Raw genomic sequence first — 18,628 nt, 5'->3', positions numbered from 1 at the left:
TTCACTCAGTAGCCAACGCCAAGCGTTCCCGCCAGAAGCCAGACGCCTGTCAGTGAGCTCTTGTGTGCTGAGGACTCTGCACTCCCCTGCTTTCAGGCTGAAGGAGAAAGCTGTCCATCCTCGGAGAATTACCAATGCAGATCAGTCGCTCTGGGATGAAGAAGGCCCCAGGGGTGAGGCTCTAAGCAGGGTCAGACACAGTCTCAAGCAGTCCACACCCGTTGCCTAACTTAATCTTCCCTTTAAAAAGGTCCTCCAGGTAGGGAGCCTGGTCCCTCATGGGACAGATAAGAAAGCTGATCACTGAGAAGTTGCGAAATATGCCCAAGGTTATGGGAGCGCATGGCTGCCAAGTCACGGTTCAGACACAGAGACGCCAGACGGCCCCACTGTGAGGACTCAGACAGACCTGTCATCTTCCTCAGGCCCCAGCCTCCTCCACTCAAAATCAAGGGTGAGAAGAAACCATTTCCAAATCCTGCTGCCAGCGGCGCCCAGGGCTTGGGAATCTGCTTTGCCTTAATTCACCAGCAGATGGCGCGCGGCCAGCTGTGCAGTAGGTCTGCCGGGGCCCCAGGGCAAAGACTCACCTCTCACCCCTGCGGGACTGTGGCGTGGGAATGCAGTGGGGGCACGTTCCCAGGGGTCTGACTCCTGTGGGCGCGCTGTTTCCATCAGACGGCCGTGCTTGCTACTGACTTGAGGAGAACCCCTAGGGTCCTCCATTAGATCCTGCAGCTCCTTCCTTGCAAACGGTAAGGGGACCCTGGCCTTGGGGAGGGGGGAGCGGTGTTCTGCAAAGAGAACCAGAGCGCGATCCCGAGCCCACCATGGGACCTGAGAGACACCCCCTCCCCTTCTTAGTACGTGCGAAAACAAAAATACTCTGAATTTGTCTAGTCGAGAAGCTCTTTGCAAGGTGGTGCTTTGAAAACTGGATGTTAGCTTCAGGGAGCTCAAGGCAGGAGGGCTGGAAGACCTATCCACCCTCCTGCCCTGGAGACCTGGAGCCAGTACTCCCATGGCACAGTACTCCCATGCCTGCCCACTGGTGCAGAAGGGACATCCTGGTCCTGAGCATGGCCTGCTGTGTCCCGAGGCTCGGAGACAAACCCTGGGCAGAGAGGAGATGGAGCACAGGTGCCTGGGAACCCGGGAAAAGGTGCAGAGCAGTGACCACCAAACGTCAGACCCCAGCACAGCAGGCGGTGTTGCGGAGGTGAACAGAATCATCCCCTGAAAGCACAAGCCTCTCCGATCCCAGAGTCACTGGGGCCACCTCCATGCCTACCACGCTAAGGGCTCACACCTCCTCGCCAGAGCCCGGAAATCAATCTCGCCAGGACTGGTGGAGCGGGAAGTTAGACCTCCTTCCTGGCTAACTTCAGTCCTTGGGAAAAGTCATTGAAATGTTTACTACAGAGAAGAAAATTATACAGTTCACCGAGCTCATTTCCAGCTCATTTTAGTCTCTGAAAGTTTAATTTTTTTGTAAACAATAAATATCAAACGATGTATTTAGAGGGCTAGTGTGGTTTTAAAGACATCCCCCCACACACACCAAGGTTACCCAAACAATCTGAGCTAAAAAAAGAAAATCAGCTCTGAATTCAGCATCAACATGCAGTGAGGAGCAGTTAGTTCTGAACTGGGTTTGCACACGTGTTGGGGGGGTGCAATAGGACTTTAAGGTTGTACCCCATTCATTGCATGAAGAAATCTCTTTCTATGGGCTCTTGGTCCAGTGCTAGGACTCTGCATGTTTCTGAGCGTAGAGTCTGGTCAGGCTGAACAAACAGAACAGTTATGTGTGGGTCTGTGGGTCCCAGCAGTGTTGGAGGTGGGGGGCTGACTGCTCTTCCTGTGAGCCTTCAGCCCTGGTCAGCCAGGGAACAGAGCCCACCAGCATGTCAGCTGGAGCAGCTTCCAACCCCATCTGGTGGCGGTCTATTGTAAAACGTGTCTCAAAGCCTGAGTACCAAGCTTCTGGCCTTTCTTTGATGGGTAGGGAAAGCCTGAGAACACCCCACCTTCCCCAGTGTGGTGGGGCTTCGTTTTGATTGTGGTCCCGGTGTCAAGTACTCAGCTCCAAGCTGGTTTTGTTTTCTTTGCTGAGGATTGAAGCCAGGGCTCCCTGTGTTGCTAAGCTTGTGCTCTGCGCTGCCCGAGCCCCCAGTTAAAAGCCAGTGTCCTAACCACAGAGCCCAGGAGCGGCCCCTCCGAGGCCTCTCATGGCATCAGGAGAAAGAGTCCTACGGGTGATCATGTTCTACCCTGGGGTTTGTGCGGGTTCCTGAAAGGCAAACACATCTGAGAAATCCCGTCTTTGTCCTCCTCCCTGAATGTTCTGCAGTCAGATGGAAAGGCTATAAAGAGCTAGTTGCTCCGCTGACTGAGGGCCACTTTTACAAGTCTTGCCTTTCCCCACGGCCACCTCTGGCCTTGGGTTCCCCGACCACAAACAGGCCTTTGTCCTCCTTGGCAGATGGCAGTGACTAAAGTGACCTCGACTTGACACTTTTTTGGTTAGTGGTCAGAGAGCAAGACTATCCCTGAGCAAACTTCCCAAGCAAATGAGGTCCTTCATCTCCACCCCCCCAGCCTGGCAGCAGGGTCCCCACTCTGCCTGCCTCTCTCCTTGGCTGTGGAGCGGCCCAGGCTGACCGGAGCCTGACATTTATTTCTCAATCTCAGGAAGTCTTGCTTACTGAGATAAAATGCTGTCACTCTGACAGGGGCTCTGTAAAACCTGCATGAGCAGAAGGATAGAATTTCCAGTGGTGTCACTTGGAGGGGGGGACAAGTTGGGACAGGTGGCTATGGGAGCTTCACGCAGCCTCTCCTCCTGTGGAGACCCCTGCTTTGCACACAGGCAGGCTGGCCGCACAGAAAGGCTCACCAAAACCCTGAGTTTTGCACCCCACAGCGAATTCCCACCTTTTTCCCTGAGGTGGAGCCCCTGTGCCCACAAGCCACGGCCCTCTGCTGCTTCTCTCTCCCACTGTGGCTGGTAGACCTGTGTCCTGACTTGCCTGTTCTGAAATACATAGCCGGGCACTTCTCAGAAGCAGGTACTTCTCGTTAATTACCAGGAAGAAGATGAAACAGGAACCAGCTCAGGAGCGTCCTCCTCCTGGGTCTGGAGCGATGGGTCTGGGAGGGGAGAGGCTGAGGTGCAGAGGGAGTGGGGTGCTGCAGAGCAGCGAGAGGGCTGGTTCCTCCTTGTTGGGGACTAGAAGAGGAAGAAAGGGGGTTACTCCTTATTACCCAGGCTTGGACACTCTAGGTCCAAGGGTCACCAATGCAATCCCCACTGGAAAAGGCCAAGGCCGGGACAACCAGTTGGTTCACTGCCTCAAGAAGCCAAAGGAACTCAAGTTAACGGGGTGCGTGGGGGGATAATAACAGTCAGGATCCTACAGTGTGTGCTCTTTGTACTGGAATAACCCCTGCTAATGTCCCATGAGTGGCATCCTCGTGGCTACTTGCTGTTCTATACCCCTGTCATAGTGGGGATCTGGAATGTCGCCAAAGGCCACTGTGGAAGGCTGGGCCCCCAGCACTGGGCACTTCCGGAGGTGATGGAATCTTTGGAAGGCAGGGCCTAGTGGAAAGAAGTCAGGTATCAAGTGTGTCCCTGCAGGGGACTCCAGCGCCCTCCTGTCTCTCAATGCTTCCTGGCCAACATGAGGTAAACAGGCCTCCTCTGCCATGTGCTCCATAGTGTACTGTGCCACCACAGGCCCAAAAGCAACAGGGACAAGTGACCACAAACTGAATTCCCTGAAGCCATGAGCCAAAATTAGCTTTTCCTACTTAGAAATTGATGATCTGAGGTGTTTTGTCACAGTGATACAAAGCTGACCAACACCCTTCCCTCCTGGAATACCAAAGCCACAGCCACAGGCTGCTCAGAGTTGGGCTGAGTGGATCAGAAGAAGAAAACCCCTGTACACTGAGGCACGGCTTGACCTGGAGATGGCTCAGGGCCCCTCCTACCTTCCGCAGCCTGTGGCCCTGAGATCTCAGGGACAAGATAGCCCAGGTTTCTGGTCTCCCAATTTCTCCTATTTTCAGATCATCCCATCAGCCATAGGTGTGAGATGTTCTCAGCCTCTGAGAAGATTTAACAGAAAAATTATTAAGTGTTAACACCAAGTGAGAGCAGAGATCCAACAACGAGAAGCCAGGGGAACTAGAGCATGATGGGTCGATTGTGCCACCCCAAAAACATATATGAGCTTCCCACTAGCTCAGCACCTCAGTACTGCAGCTTTGTTTGGATGGAGAATCCGCACAGAGGGAATCAGATTGGACTGAGGTCACTAGGTGCGTTCTGATCAGGAAGACAGATGTAAAAGGGAGAAGTGTGGACACAGAGACACAGAAGACCAGCTAAACAGGAAGACAGGCCTCTAAAAGCCAAGGAGAGAGTATCAGCAGCGCTGTCCCTCAGAGGGAATTGTCCTGTGGACATTTTTACTCGGAAAGTCCAGCTTTCAGAACGCGCCTCCATGGTAGCTGCTCAGCCTGTGGCTGTTTTGTTACAGCAGCTGTAGCTGACCAATACACAGGTGAGTTGGGCAGTTAGATATTTGCCTAGGCACACCCTGGGGTTCCCTCCAGCCTGGCCTATGGTCCCATCATAATAAGGGGACCCTGGTCCCCTCAGAACCATTGATGGGCTAGACTCCTGTTTTGCAAAACTCATCACAGATCACCACTATTTTCTAGAGCAGCTGAGCCCAGAGACAGGGTGGGAGTTGCCGCCTGACCCTGAGAAGTTGTGGAAAATAGGGAACAGTTAGAATCTGAATCACATTTTGAACATAAATCAGTTAGCAGGTCAAAGAGCACTTCTGGGGCTCAGTGGCACAAATGCCTGTCTAGCAAGCCCAAGGTCTTGAGTTTGATTTCCAGTACCAAAAAGAAAAACAGAAAACTCAAAGTACTTTTGTCTCCTCACAAGCCTTGATCTTCATCCGGCCTAGGCTGTCTTCAAGTTCAGGCGGGGCTGCCCCTGTGTGTTATTACTGGATGGTGGTAATGAAGGAGCCCACGCCTTTGAACCCACCTCATTAACCGCACTCTCTCTTCCCGCCTCTTTCCCACAGCGTCTGGCATCAATTTTGCTGGGTTTTGCCTGGGAATGGACGTGTGCCGGGTGCAGCCTGAGTGTGTTTGGATTGCAGGTGTGGGCTTGTTGCACGAGGAGGCGCAGAAGGGGTGTGTCAAGGGTGGAGACCAAGGCTGGCTCGTGGGAGCAAGCTGGGGAGCATCGCGGAGGGTCTCAGGACTACAGCACTTGTCTCTTTCCTTTGCAAGACGTGTAGGAAGCAGGCACGATGGTGGAGGTCAGACGGAAGCCTCGGGGGTCAGTTAAACAGCTTGTTCTGACGTCTGGACACCGAGGTTGGCAGGGCCATTGTGGGAAAGGGCCTGACTGGGCAGCACCCCAAGCTTCTGTCTCCTCCGGGTCTCCCTGCTGTGCAGCTCTGCTTGCCCCACAGCAAGCACCCCAAAGGGGGCCACACCTGAGCCTACCCAAGGGGACTTCTCGCCTCAGTGGGTGAGCCAGAGGGGACCTGTCCTGGCCGGGACGGGGAAGGGGCAGGGGTGAGGGCAGACTCCTCCAAGGCTCCCTCTGTGCCAAGTGACTCAGAGAGGGTAATGTAATGAATAATCTGCGGACTTCCAGCTGTTCTCATTCTGTGTGAATAATTCTGATAATGGCCTTTACTCAGCAAGGGTAGAACCCAGATAAGCAGACTGCCAGCACCCTCCTGTCAGCTTCTGTGAGCAGGGAGTTCGATTGCCATCTGAGGTGACGTAACACAGCAGCGTGACCGACACGTCCCTGTCAGGCCGGCCAGGCTGGGCCAGGCCGGGAGCAATGATGAAACAAAAGCCGGTCCGGACTGGATGGAGAGAGGCTCCATGAGGGTCCCAAGGCGCGGCCTATGCGCCTTCCTGGGTCAGGGAGGCACCAGGCCAGGAGCAAGGTCAGAGGGGCGGAGGCCTCAGGCCCCAGGGGGAGTTCAAGCTCTTCTTTGGTGTGAGGAAGGAGGCCATGTGCAGGCGAGGAAGGCGGGCCTTGGCTTCTGTGAGCATCTCAGAGTCAAAACCCTGGCCCTGTCAAGCACCCTGTGTCCATGCAGAGTGAAGCCTTACATTAGCTTTCCTGATGTCCTTCTCCCCTCTTTGGTTAGAGCGCTTCCGAATCCTCTTTAGGGGAGCCTTGGGGAGCCCGTCCTCCCTCTGGTCCAAGCCCATGGGTTTGGAGGACCTCACTCACATTTATGGCTCTAGAGGGGAGTTGCCAGCCCAGGTCTGGTCAACCAGAGGGCTGTCACACCCAGCACAGCCACTGTGTAGGCCCTGGGCCAGTCAGGGACACTCCGGGGAGTTTTCTCACAGTCTTTGGGAAAGAGCAGCTTGGTTTCTGCCAGAGTTGCTAAACTTGGATTAACCTAGAAGGGCCATGGTCACCTCTGCCAACTTGAGAGAAGAGGGGGGCCTGGAATCAAGGGATGGAAAATAGAGGAAGGCAGCACTGAGGGATGGAGAGAGAGGGACACACACACACACACACACACACACACACACACAGAAGAAAGGAGGGAGGAGACAGACAGAGAACAGGGAGACAGACCCAGGGAAGCTCTGATTTCCGGCATCCCTTCATTTCCGGCATCTCCATCCAGCTTTGGTTCCTTAGTGTTCAGCACTCTCCCCACCCCCGTTTTGGGTTATGCTTCCATCATTTTCAAGGGACAGAGGTGACCAATACATGAGGCCCACTAGCCACAGGGGACCCCTCAGACAGCACCCTCTGTGGTCTCCCCGAGGCACTGCTCTGCCCCACTTCCAGGGCAGGACACCTGTCGCCATTCACAGAAGGGACAGTGGCTCTGCACCTGTGCGGCCAGAGTCCTCTCAGGCCTCTTCGTGTCTTTCTGCCTCTTCTCCTCCCCCACATATTCTGTGCTCTTCCCTCTCTTAGTTTCACCTTCAGGGGATGTTGAACCTTTTGTTTGTCAGCAGGTGAACAAGTGCTCAGAAAATGCTGGGGCACAAGGACGAGGAGCCCAGGCAGGGGCCCTACCTCTGGCCAATTCTGGGATAACTTGAGCCCTTTAGGGTGCATATCACAGGCCAGTGAAAATAGAATTTGATTGGTACAGATAATAAATAGACAAATGACCCAAGAAAGCAACAAGCAAGCAACTAGACAAGAAAGGGCTTTCACTGAGAGCAGAATATGGAGCAAACAACAGACGCGGCAAGTCATGGTTGGAAAATGAAATCTGTAACTGGGTGTAAGGCCTGCACCTGTAATCCCAGCTTCCGGGAGGCTGAGGCGAGAGGGGCACATGTTGTAGCCCATGCAGGATAACTTAGTGACTCAGCAACACCTTGTCTCACAATAAAAAATAAAAAGGACTGCGCATGTGAGCCAGTGTGAAGACTCTAAAGTCAATCATCAGTACCAGAAAGGTTTTTTTTATGTTGAAAATTCACTTTGAATTCATCACAGTACTGATCTGATAGCAATTACATTGAATCTGTAAATCATTTTAGAAAGTATGGACATTTAAATTTTTTTAAAGAGAAAAAAAACCCAAAATGATACAGAATTTCAAAACAAGAGGATAGGAAATCAACAGTGGTTATTATATTACATATTGTTATCTTCAAAAGAGTTGCTCAGATTACCAGATACAGGTGTGCAAAATTGATCAAACAGTATAAGCACTAACTGTTCCTTTCCATTAACTAATAGAATGAATAGTACAATTATCTTAGCTACCGTGTGTGTGTGTGTGTGTGTGCGTGTATTTCTCCCTTCCTTTTCTCCTTTCCCCATCTCGATTGTTCTTTCCCTTTGAGCAGTTTCTTTTCCTCTCACAGTATCTATTGTACCTTATTTCTTCTAAACCGTGAACAGAGGACGTCTTTCCACTAATTAGTGTCTCTTTTAACTTCTTTCACCAGTGTTTTGTAATTTTTAGTCTATATGCATTTTATTTCCTTGGTCAAGTTTATTCCTAAGTATATTATTCTTTTTGATTCTGTTATAAATGTGATTATTTTCTTAATTTTCTTTTCGTCATGTTCATCGCTACTGCATAGAATCCAACTGATTTTTATGTGATTTTGCCTCCAGCAACTTTACTCGTTATTTCTTAGTCATACTAGTTTTTGAATGTGCATATGGAGTCTTTGTGAATGTTTTATTTTTTAAAAAAGAAATATTATTCTTTATTTTATTTTATTACTAAAAATTGAACACAGAACCCTGTCTGTGTCAGGACTCCAGCCCTTTTTAAAATTTTTTTATTTAGTTATTAAATTTTGAGACAGGGTCTTGCTAAGTTGCCCAAACCTTGAATCCTGAAGCCTCAACACCCTGAGTAGCTAGGGTTACAGGTGTGTCTCAGGAAGAAATTATATTCTTTGTGAACACTGATATAAAAATAGAGAAAAATTATGGAAACATCTCAGAAGGCAGGCAAACTAAATGATCGGCCTTACTCTAACCTGCATCCTGCATGGCAGGGGGAAGTGCTTTAAAGAAGAATGTTATTAAGGCGACAACATCAGAGAACAGATGGTGGATTGTGTGAAAGAATGGTGTCATTGTTCAATTCTGGTGACACAGAGGGCTCTGATGTGGTTATGCAAAGGAATAGCATTATTTTTAGGAAATACACATTAAAGTACTCAGGGGTGAGAGCTTTGATATTTAGATGCTTCTCAGTTTATGAGGGGTAACGTTCTTATACCCCCATCAAATTTTGGAAATTAGGTCAAAGTGCAGTCACTAGACCTAACTGGTGCTCAACACCGTGAGGGGGTCATGAGGCATAGCTCTAGCTAAGAAAGATCAAATTTCCAATTTCTACTGATGCATCCTGCTCTTACATGATCAAAACTCAAAAAATGGCAAGTTGAACTATTATAAATTGGGGACTGTCCATGTAAGTTTAACCTCCCATGGCTCAGGAAAGAGAGAGGAAGAGAACGATAAAAGAGAAAGACAGAGATGGAACAGGGAGGCTGTGAAAAAAATAAAATGAGGCCAAAAGGACCCAGGCATCAGGGCGCATGCCTGTGAACCCAGCACTTCGGAGGCCTGGCAGGAGTACTTCCAATTCAAGGCCAGCCTGGGAGGCTGCAGAGTGAGACCCCATCTCAAAAAGTAAAACACAAAGCAAAAAAAAAAGCGGAATGGAAAATGTAGGGCGAGTGTGTGTGTGGTGTGCTGTGACCCTTTTTACTGTCTTTTTCTCCTGACTTCTCTGCAGGTTGCTCTCGGGTTCAGGAGGCTGCTCAGGAGCGGGCTGTCTTCACTGGTCTGGTAACTGTGGTTCCCACCAGCTGCGCACTCTGCTGGTGACCCCTCCTGCCCCACTGGGCCCTGCTGTAACTACAAGGGCAGCACATGAGACTTCTTTCCACATGGATAGGTAGTTTTGTCAATCTAATCCTTCCAAATCAGGAGGATTACATTGGATAAGCCATTAAAATTGTTCATTAAAATGTTGGGTCTGATTGCTATTATTCATTCTTTATAAAAATTCTCCCAGAGCCCAGTGTGACCCTCCGGCCCCTCCTGTTCACCCTGGTGAAATTCAAGGCCTTGATGTCACTTTCATCCTGGCCTTGCCCTGGGGTTCCCTCCAAAGACGAGACAGAGGGTTAAGAAGAGAGGCATTGTAGAGAAGGCAGGCATTGTGAAAACACACTCCAATTTAAGAGAAGAGCAAACATTTTAGACTATTTCTGAAGCTGTAGCACAGACAAGGTAACTGGCAAAAAAAAAAAAAAAAAAAAAAAAAAAAAAACCAGTAATAAAACAGACTTGATGTTTTGATAATCATATCTAGTTCTCCACGTGAGAAATATGGTCGAGATAGTAGAAACTGATTGCCCATTGATAGACCTACAAGGACTAAATTTGTTTGGGAAAGAAAGGACCCTCGTGGGTGGAGCAGACACACAAGACTTCCTTGAAGGAAGAGGGAAGGTTGGGGCTGAATTATGGGTGAGGCTACAGTTTGGATCTGAAATGCCTCCCGAAGACCTGCATGTTGAAGGGTTGGACCCCAGCCTGTAGCACTATTTTGGGAAGAGGTGGAATCTTTAGGTAGTGGGTGCTGGTGGAAGGAGGGAGGCCACTGGGGGCCTGCCCTTGAAGGAATACTTGATCCCGCCCCTTCCTGTCTGCCATTTTGCTTCCCAGCCACTATGAGGCGAATAGGCCTCCTCTGCCATGTGCTCCCCCCGTGAGATACTGTACTGCCACACACACAAATGACTGCTGACTAAAATCTCTGAAACCATGAACCAAAAAAAAGTTTCCTCTTTTAGAAGCGATTCTTTTGGAAGTTTTGTCATAGAATGGATGGCTGACTAACACAGATTGGATTTATGGATAGCAGGAGAGGGATATCCAAAATTAACAAAACATTATGAGCCAAAAGTTGGAGATGGGGGTGCTCAGATCTGAAGTACAATCAGTGGGCCAGTTTGTCCAGAGTTGAAAATTCATAAAAGAATTACAAGTATATTTCTTTGAGTAAGTTGGTAACGCATAGTCCAGAGCTCTGAGCACCTGTGGCTGGGGCTTTGAGAGTGATGGGAAATCAGAGGAAAAGCTGTGGATAATGCAGGGTTTCATTTTGGTCTTCAAACAAGGTGTCGTTGTAATGACTGTGGAAAGACAGAAAAATGATGACCAGGGGGTCACCTGACGTGATGTTACACCAGCACATGGGGACGTGTGCAATGGGAAAGAGTTGGTAAATGCCACAAAAAACACTCACACAGAGCCAGAGAGGACGAGGAAGGGAGAAAAACCTGAGGAGCAAAATGAAGCGGTCACCAAAGAGGAAATACTGGATATGGCCTTGAAAAGAAGTGAACACAGCCTTAAATGGCAAGAGGCAGGAGAGAAGGACCGTGTCTCATCCAGGGCTTCTCGCCCTTGACACTACTGACATTCCGGCTGCGTGATTCTTGGCTGGGGCCACCGTCCCGTGCATTCTAGAAGATTCAGCTTGTTGCTGGCTTCTGCTTGCTCAAGAGCACCCTGGTTGTAACAGCAAAATGGCCCCAGACAGTGCTACATTTCCCCTGGAGGGCAGCCTGGGAGGAGAAGCCCGGTTTCCATCTGCCGGGCACTGTGAAAAGCGGAGTGTGTCTGGGGAATAAAGAGGCGTCTGTGCCCGCTGTCTGGAAATGTGTTTCTCGGAACACTGGCATCTTGTGAGATAACGGATGGTCCCCTAAACAGGATTCACGGTCAGACAGCCCCGAGAAATACCACAGACTTCTCCTCTCAATGGGAGCTCACAACGTATATCAGAAGGGTAAAGGCTTCGAGAGGCTGCACAAAAGAGCCTTTTGACTTTGGTTAAGTTTTAATTATCATAGAATTTAACTGTATTTACTTCCTGAGGAGCACCACTGCATTGCACAACACAGCACGGAACATGACAGTGTGTGTGACAGAGACAGAGGCCGTGTGAAAGGCTTCATGCCAGAAAAGCAAGAAGAGACTCTAGGTTCCCAGGCTGGAAACTAAGCTAACAAGTCTGAATTTCGCTTAATCAATAATAGGGAGGTAACTCTCAGGCAATATAATTAAAACTACTTTTCAGTTATTCATTCAACACACATTAAGCAATGTGAGCCTAATGGCAGTGAGCCAAGTGGATTAGATGTCAGAATAGAAATCAGAACACAGTGTGATTGCAAAAGATATCACTTAAGAGGGCAGTGATGCATATGTGTGAAAAAAATACTACAGAGATTAACAGAATATCAGGTCTGATTTGTTGAAGGGAGGAACAAGAAAAGCAGTTGATACTGACTATAAATTTTTAGGCTAAAGTTATGGAGCTTCTTGGTACATTCAACAGAGAGAATAGTCAAGGGGAAAGGAGATTTGTGGAGAAATTAAATCATTTTGGACATGTCTCAGTAGAGATTGATAGGATATCCCGGGGGTAGCTGGAATTACAAGTCAGGAGAACTGGAAATAACTTCGGGGTGCTACGTTTCTTAAGATCACGTTGTAAGCTGGGAATGTGAACTGCCAAAGCGGGGAGGGGTACAAGGAAAGGAAAGAAGGCAGCTCAGAACAGAGGCCTGGACATCTGCACAGGACAGGGGAGAAAGGTGACATGGGAAAGGGGAGAAGAGTCCATTACAGAAACAGGAGACCCAAGTGAAAACGATGCCACAGAATCCAAAGACAGAGAAAATGCCAAGTGGTACACACGGTCATACATTACAGAGAAGTCAAAGAAGGTGACCCGGGAGGAAGCTGCTGATACAGGGTCCTGGAGGCTCTGGATGAGGGAAGAAACTAAACTGCAAGGAGTGAGTGGACAGTGGGGGAGCTGAGACAATCAATCCTGATTTTAAAAAAAAGATGCTCATCACTGCTTAAAAGAGAGTGGCAAGAGATAGCAACAGGACTGAAGAAATGATTTTTGTTTATGTGATTTGAGACGAAGAGATCTGAGCATGTTTGCTGACAAAGGATAAGGAAACCAAACGTTAAGAGAGTCGGGAAAGTCTGTTTGCAAAGTCCCTGAGCTGCCTGCTAAGAACTGTGACCATGTACCACAGAGGTCAGCAGAAGAGATGGCTGAGACCGAAGAAGAGGACGAACTGACCAGCTTTATTACTGTTTCCAAACATAGGGATGCTAGGATGTTTTCAAAAGTTCTATGCAAGCAAATTAGCAAGACGCTTAATCCATGGTTGTCTATGCCTATGGAGTCAAAAGGAGCTATAATCAATAAATGAAGGCAAGCCCGTGGTCATGAGTCTACCAGCAAGCTACATCAGATGTCAGATGTCAGATGTCAGATGTCGACAGACACGAATGTCAGAGCCCGTCTCAACAAGAAAGCCAACAATTTTGTCAGAAGCCAAAACACAGTAATAGACGTGGGAATTAGCTTTCAGCTACCAGCTGCAAGTTGGTACGTGGCCTCTCACTCAGGCCCGCATCTATGCGCTCAGCTCCCCAGGAATTAGATGAAAGCATACAGGCGTTTGAATTACTTTCTAGCCAGCACTTTAGTGGATGGAAACTGAGGTGTCCATTGTCTTTGTGCAGGTGAAGTTAAAATGAACTAAACTGTATGTGGTCCCAGTCACTGAGGCCCCGCTCTTCTTGCCTTGAATGACAACAAGATGTCTGCTATAAAGGAGGCACTGGGATGAATGAATGGAACTAAAAAAAAGAGCCACATCACTGCTTGATGGGGAAGTGCTCAACCGTGATTCAGAAAAGGAAGCCTTTACTGTACGGTCTCCATTTTTCATTAAATATGAACTCGGCAGTAGAAGACAAAAATTAAAATTACTGCATCAGTGCAAAAACCTAGCCACGCTATGGAGCAGACTCGAAGTGCTAACGACCAGGAAAACGTGTCCACAAGCGGCTGCTGCCATAAAGAAGAAAAACTGCCCTGGCATAGTGCCCTCAGGTGTACGGTGCTCAGCAACCAGAGCAGGGTTTAATCCCAGCATCAGCAGGACTAAGAAGTGCCTGGGGGTGACAGGCACACACAGCACGAGGAACATGCAGGCAGGCGCCACAAACCAGTACGACTAAGTTGTGTGATGTCGCCTGCCTGATGAGGATGCAAAATTATTGCCACCACCTTGGATGCATTCCCATGGGAACAAGCAGGCCTGGGCCTCCATAATTTGGTCATTTGGCAGCCCCTGCTTTTCTGCTGTTTACGGCTTCCCCATGTCACATCATTAGCATCAAAAGACAAAACAAAACAACAAAAAACACCTAGAGATATTTCAGACTCATGTCAACAGCTTTTCTCCGCTTCATGTTTGCAAGTTGATGTGGCTTTTTAAAAATGTATCTTAAGGACATAAAATTAAAACTTAAATATTATAATACGACAAATAATCTAATAATTGTATCTATATCAAAACGACAATGAGATTGCATCTTGACAGATGAAAAAAGAAGAGAAAGTAACCAAGTGGAAATGATACAACAACAACAAAAAAAACCCACAATGAATTTAAGAACTTGTTAAATAACAAATGAGATACAACTGAAGGGAGAATTAGTGATCTAGAAATTAGTTCAGAAGAAAATATCAAAACTAAGGGAAAGAGGGGCTGGGGATTTAGCTCAGTGGCACAAGCACCAGCTTGGCAAGTGTGAGGTCTTGAGTATGATCCCCAGTACAAAGACAAACAAACAAAAAACTAGGGACAGAGAATAAGATTGGAAACATAGAGAAGAATGTAAGAGACATATGAAAGAGTGCAGAAAGATCTCGAGTAGGTAAGTGGAGTCTCAAAGGGGAGAACAAAGAGCATGGAGCTGGAGCAAGGCGTTGCGGGCTGCTTGGTGATGAGGACACGTTCTGAGAACTGTGCTAGCAGGTGATTTCATCATTATTTGAACTTTAAGTGTACTTGTGTTAATCAGCTCTGTCACCAGAATAAACACTCGAGATAACCAACCTGTCAAGAAAAAAAAAGGTTTCTTTTGGTTCACAGTTTTAGAGGTTCCCTTTCATGAGGGATGAGCCCCTTTATTTGGGGCTTCTGGTGAGGCAGCGCAGCATGGGGGAACTCAGTGACGGGGCAGAACTGCTTACCTCATAGCCAGGAAGCAGATGTTGGGGTCCCCAGTTCCCTTTAAGGACACACCCTCAGTGACCTGAAGACCTCCCACTAGGCGCCTTGCCTTAAAGTCTCCATAGCACCAGGGCTGGGAAGCAACACATTAACACAAGTGGTGCTCAAAAGAGGACGTACTTAAGGGATGGCTACCTGCCATGTGATCTGATTGGTCAGTATTGTATGTGCAGTCTGCCGACTGAAACATTGTCACACGGTACATGCCTGAACTGAAGGTAACAGTGGGAACTACTGGAAACTGACAAATTCATCAGTCTCAAACTTCAGACCTGCACATTCCAAGCAGATCAAAGTCAAAGACCACACCCAGGCCACTGCAGTACAAAGTGCAAAGAAAAATTCTTAAAAGTGACATATTAGCCTCAAAGAAGCTACAAAAAGATGCTAACATATCCTTCAAATATTAAGGGAAAGCAAAAAAAAAAAAAACATTTTTAGGCGCACAGCAAATGAATGAATGAATGTATTAAAAGAAGTTCTAGAAGAAGTGTTTGAAACTGAAGGAAAATTCTATCAGATGGAAGCATAGGGAAGAGTGGAAATTAATGAAAAGGGTAAATATACAGGTGAAATTAAATGAATTTGGAATGTTTAAAGCAGCAATAAAGTCATATGAGTTTACAACATACGTGGAAATGAAAATGTACAACATAAAACAATAAGAGGGAAAAATCCAGTCACAGTATGGCAAGGTCTTAACATTGCCAAAGAAGTATTATTTACTACTTTACCAAACACTTTAATACATGAGATCACATACTGCAATCTCTGTGGAACCACCAAAACTTAGTAAAAGAACATATTACTTTATGAGTTGAGGAAGGCTGGAGTATACAGAATAATAAAAAATTTGATTAATCAAAAATAAGACCTCAAGACCATATTAAGTGAAATGAATCAGACACATGAGCTTAAATATTGTGTGATTTCTCTTATATGAAAAACCCAAGTGCAAACAAAGAGCAAAATAAAAGATATATAATAAGAAACAGGGAGACAGATCATTTGCAAAAGAGAAGACAAGAGACAGAGGAGAAAGAGAAAGGAGAGGGAATGAGATTGAAAGAGAACTAAGACGTGGTAGTCTACGTCCTAATCCCCAGGATAATCATAATCAACCCTTCTATACCACTAATTCATACTAATAAAAATAAAGTTTAAAAACTTCCAAAAAATGAAAATAAAAGGCTATGATAGTGCCTGACATGGAAAAAAGACAAAGACCGAAAAGGAACATAGACCAGGTAAAAGTAAGAAGTTGGCAAGATGGTAGAATTAAAAATACATCTATATCTTAAATAGAACAGTATTTCAAAGACAAAGATCAGCAGACTGGATAAAACAATACCTAATTCTTCGAGTTTACAAGGGGTAAAAAGAGATATTTATGCACACACTTCTGGTGAAGCATACCAACATACACAAACTGAGATTAGTGTGGGAAACAAACTGTCAATAAAGAGGAAAGGTTTATAATGATAATTGGATCCATTCGCCAAGCAGATATAACAAGGCTCACTTTTACGTTCTTAAAAATGTAGGTCCAAAAACATACATTGCAAACCCTACCATTCTCAAAGAACAAAAAAACAAATCTATGATCAGGGTGAGAGAAATTTAACACACTTCTCCCTGAACCTGATGAAAAAAATACACAAAGGCAAACAAAAAGCAAAATACCCAGTAGGGACATGGAAGATTTGAGCCATGAAATTCACAACCTTTAACTAGCTGAATTTATTTTTGGGGTGTAGAGGATTGAGCCTAGAACCTTGCACTTGCTAAGCATGTACTCTAGACTATATCTCCAGCTCCCAAATTTTCAAGTACTGCAAACCCCTGCGAATATATATTTCTCCTGTTTACAAGAATCCTTAAACAAACTGACCTTATGCTGAACCATACAACAAAGTTTTGAAAGCTCAAAAAGTATTGAAAACAATATAGAGAATGTCTAATAAGCCCAATGGAATTAAGCAAGAAATCAGATAATTCCTCAGTGTTATGGTTTGGATATAAAATGTTTCCCCAAGCTTATGTACCGAAGGCTTGGTTCCCAAGGCAGCAGTGTTTGGAGGTGCAGCTGTGGCCAAGTGACAGGACATGAGGAGCCTGATCTCATCACTGGATTAATGCGCAGGAGGGTTTATAATTGATACACTACTGGCAGGTAGTGGAAACCAGAAGATGGGGCTCTGTTGGAGAAATGGGTCATGGAAGGCCACAGCCTGGAAAGATAAATCTCTCTCTGCCTTCCATCTGCCATGAGATGGGCCACTTTGTTCCGTCAAACGCTCCCACCTGCCCAGAAGCTATGGAGCCAAGCAACCACGTACTGAAACCTCTGAAATCATGAGCCAAACTAAATCTTTCCTCCTTAAGTTTCTCAGATAGTTTGCCAATGGAAAGCCAACACACCCAACATTAGAATGTTAAGCAATATACTGCCAACTAATCAGTGGGAGGAAGATGTAATATCAATGGAATGGTAATATGTTTTAACTGAACAATAATGAAAATATTACATAACAAAACATGTGGGATGTAGTTAAAACCATATGTAGAGGAAAATGTACAGCCTTAACATGAATAGTTTAGAAAAAAGGATTGAACGTTACTGAGCCACCTAACTCAAGAATTAGGAAAAATATGTCAAATTAAACCTAAAGGAAGCATGAGGAAAGAAATAATGAAGAGAAGACTAGCAAAGGAAAATTGGCAGTAATGGGCTGCAAAATCTGTGGAAAATAAACACTTAGTGAAGACAAAGAAAGAAGTAGATTGAGATCTGGGAAGGAGCTGATAAGAAAACTGTAAGTTTTAGAGAAGCCAGAGAGAGAGTTCACAATGCAGAGACAGAAACAAAACATCCACACTCTGTCCCAGACTCAGGGCTTGCAGGGAAGTGAACCTGGCTTTGCAGAAACAAAGTAAGTGTCCCCAAGTGGGAGGTCCGGGCAGAAAAGGTGAAAAGCCCATGGCGGTTGCAAACTGAAAGCAGAACTGGGTTTCCCTCTGAGGGCTCCTTCCACAGTGCAGGTGGTAACTGGGGAGGAATTCCAGAGCTGGTGCTCACCTATCGCAGAGTGCTTAATCAGGCACCATTTTTAGGAAAGGGATCTGAAAATTAGAACGAATAAACAACTTCAGAGTTCCTAGTAGCGCCTTCTCACAGTGACTGGGTGAGAGACAGCTACAGGAAAGAGCTTTGGACAGAAAGTGGGCTAGAAAGAGATCCCCCAAGAAGTTTAAGCTCAGGGGGAGTAACACAGCCCCTGCACTCCATGGTGAGAAGTCAAGTATAGCTGAGCTGTGCTTAGAAATGGCTGGGTTTGAAAGTGCTAGCATTGAATACTTGAAACCTTGCCTTGTTGCCTACAGATTGGATTGGAGATCTGATGGCCTTTCCTAGCTAGCAGTGTGAGCAAGGACACATCCCAGCAGGGACACTGCCACAGGCAGCGATAAGCAGGAGGGGAAGCGTGGAAGCCACTAGGCTAGGGAAAGAAAAGCCTTGTCATGCTGGGCTCCAAAGATGCAGATCCTGAAGGGTAGCACACATTCAAAACCACAGAGAAGGTTTTGGAAAGAAACCACAGGAATTATGCAAACACTGGACATTAAATGATCCTCTCTTGAGTAATCAATGAGTCTAAGAAGAAATTACTTCCTATAGTCAAAAATTGCCAGTGCCTCACATCAGAATGTATGAAACACAATGAAAGCTTTCCTAAGAGATAAATTTATAGCTCTGAATTTATAGCATCACAAAAAACAGAGCAAGTCCAAATAAATAATGTAATTATACTTAGAGTCCTAAAAAAAGGAACAATCTGAATCCAAAGCTAGTGGAAGGAAAAAAATTGTAAAGATCAAAGCAGAAATTAGTGAAACTGAGACTAAACTAAACCAAACCAAACAAATA

General features: G+C 46.5%; 1 long non-coding RNA gene across 1 annotated transcript; it reads left to right on the top strand.

Annotated features, from left to right (window-relative positions):
• Positions 1 to 506: 506 nt before the first annotated feature.
• Positions 507 to 9,547, top strand: LOC134478710 (uncharacterized). Its single transcript, XR_010051492.1, has 2 exons — positions 507 to 5,412; positions 9,309 to 9,547. It is a non-coding gene; the product is annotated as an uncharacterized LOC134478710 (long non-coding RNA).
• Positions 9,548 to 18,628: the final 9,081 nt, after the last annotated feature.

Source organism: Cavia porcellus, unplaced genomic scaffold, assembly GCF_034190915.1.
Source record: "Cavia porcellus strain 051 isolate PalLab524CR breed Dunkin Hartley unplaced genomic scaffold, mCavPor4.1 scaffold_14, whole genome shotgun sequence".
NCBI classification, from domain to species: Eukaryota; Metazoa; Chordata; class Mammalia; order Rodentia; family Caviidae; genus Cavia; species Cavia porcellus.
This window is presented reverse-complemented; position numbering and strand designations above follow the sequence as displayed.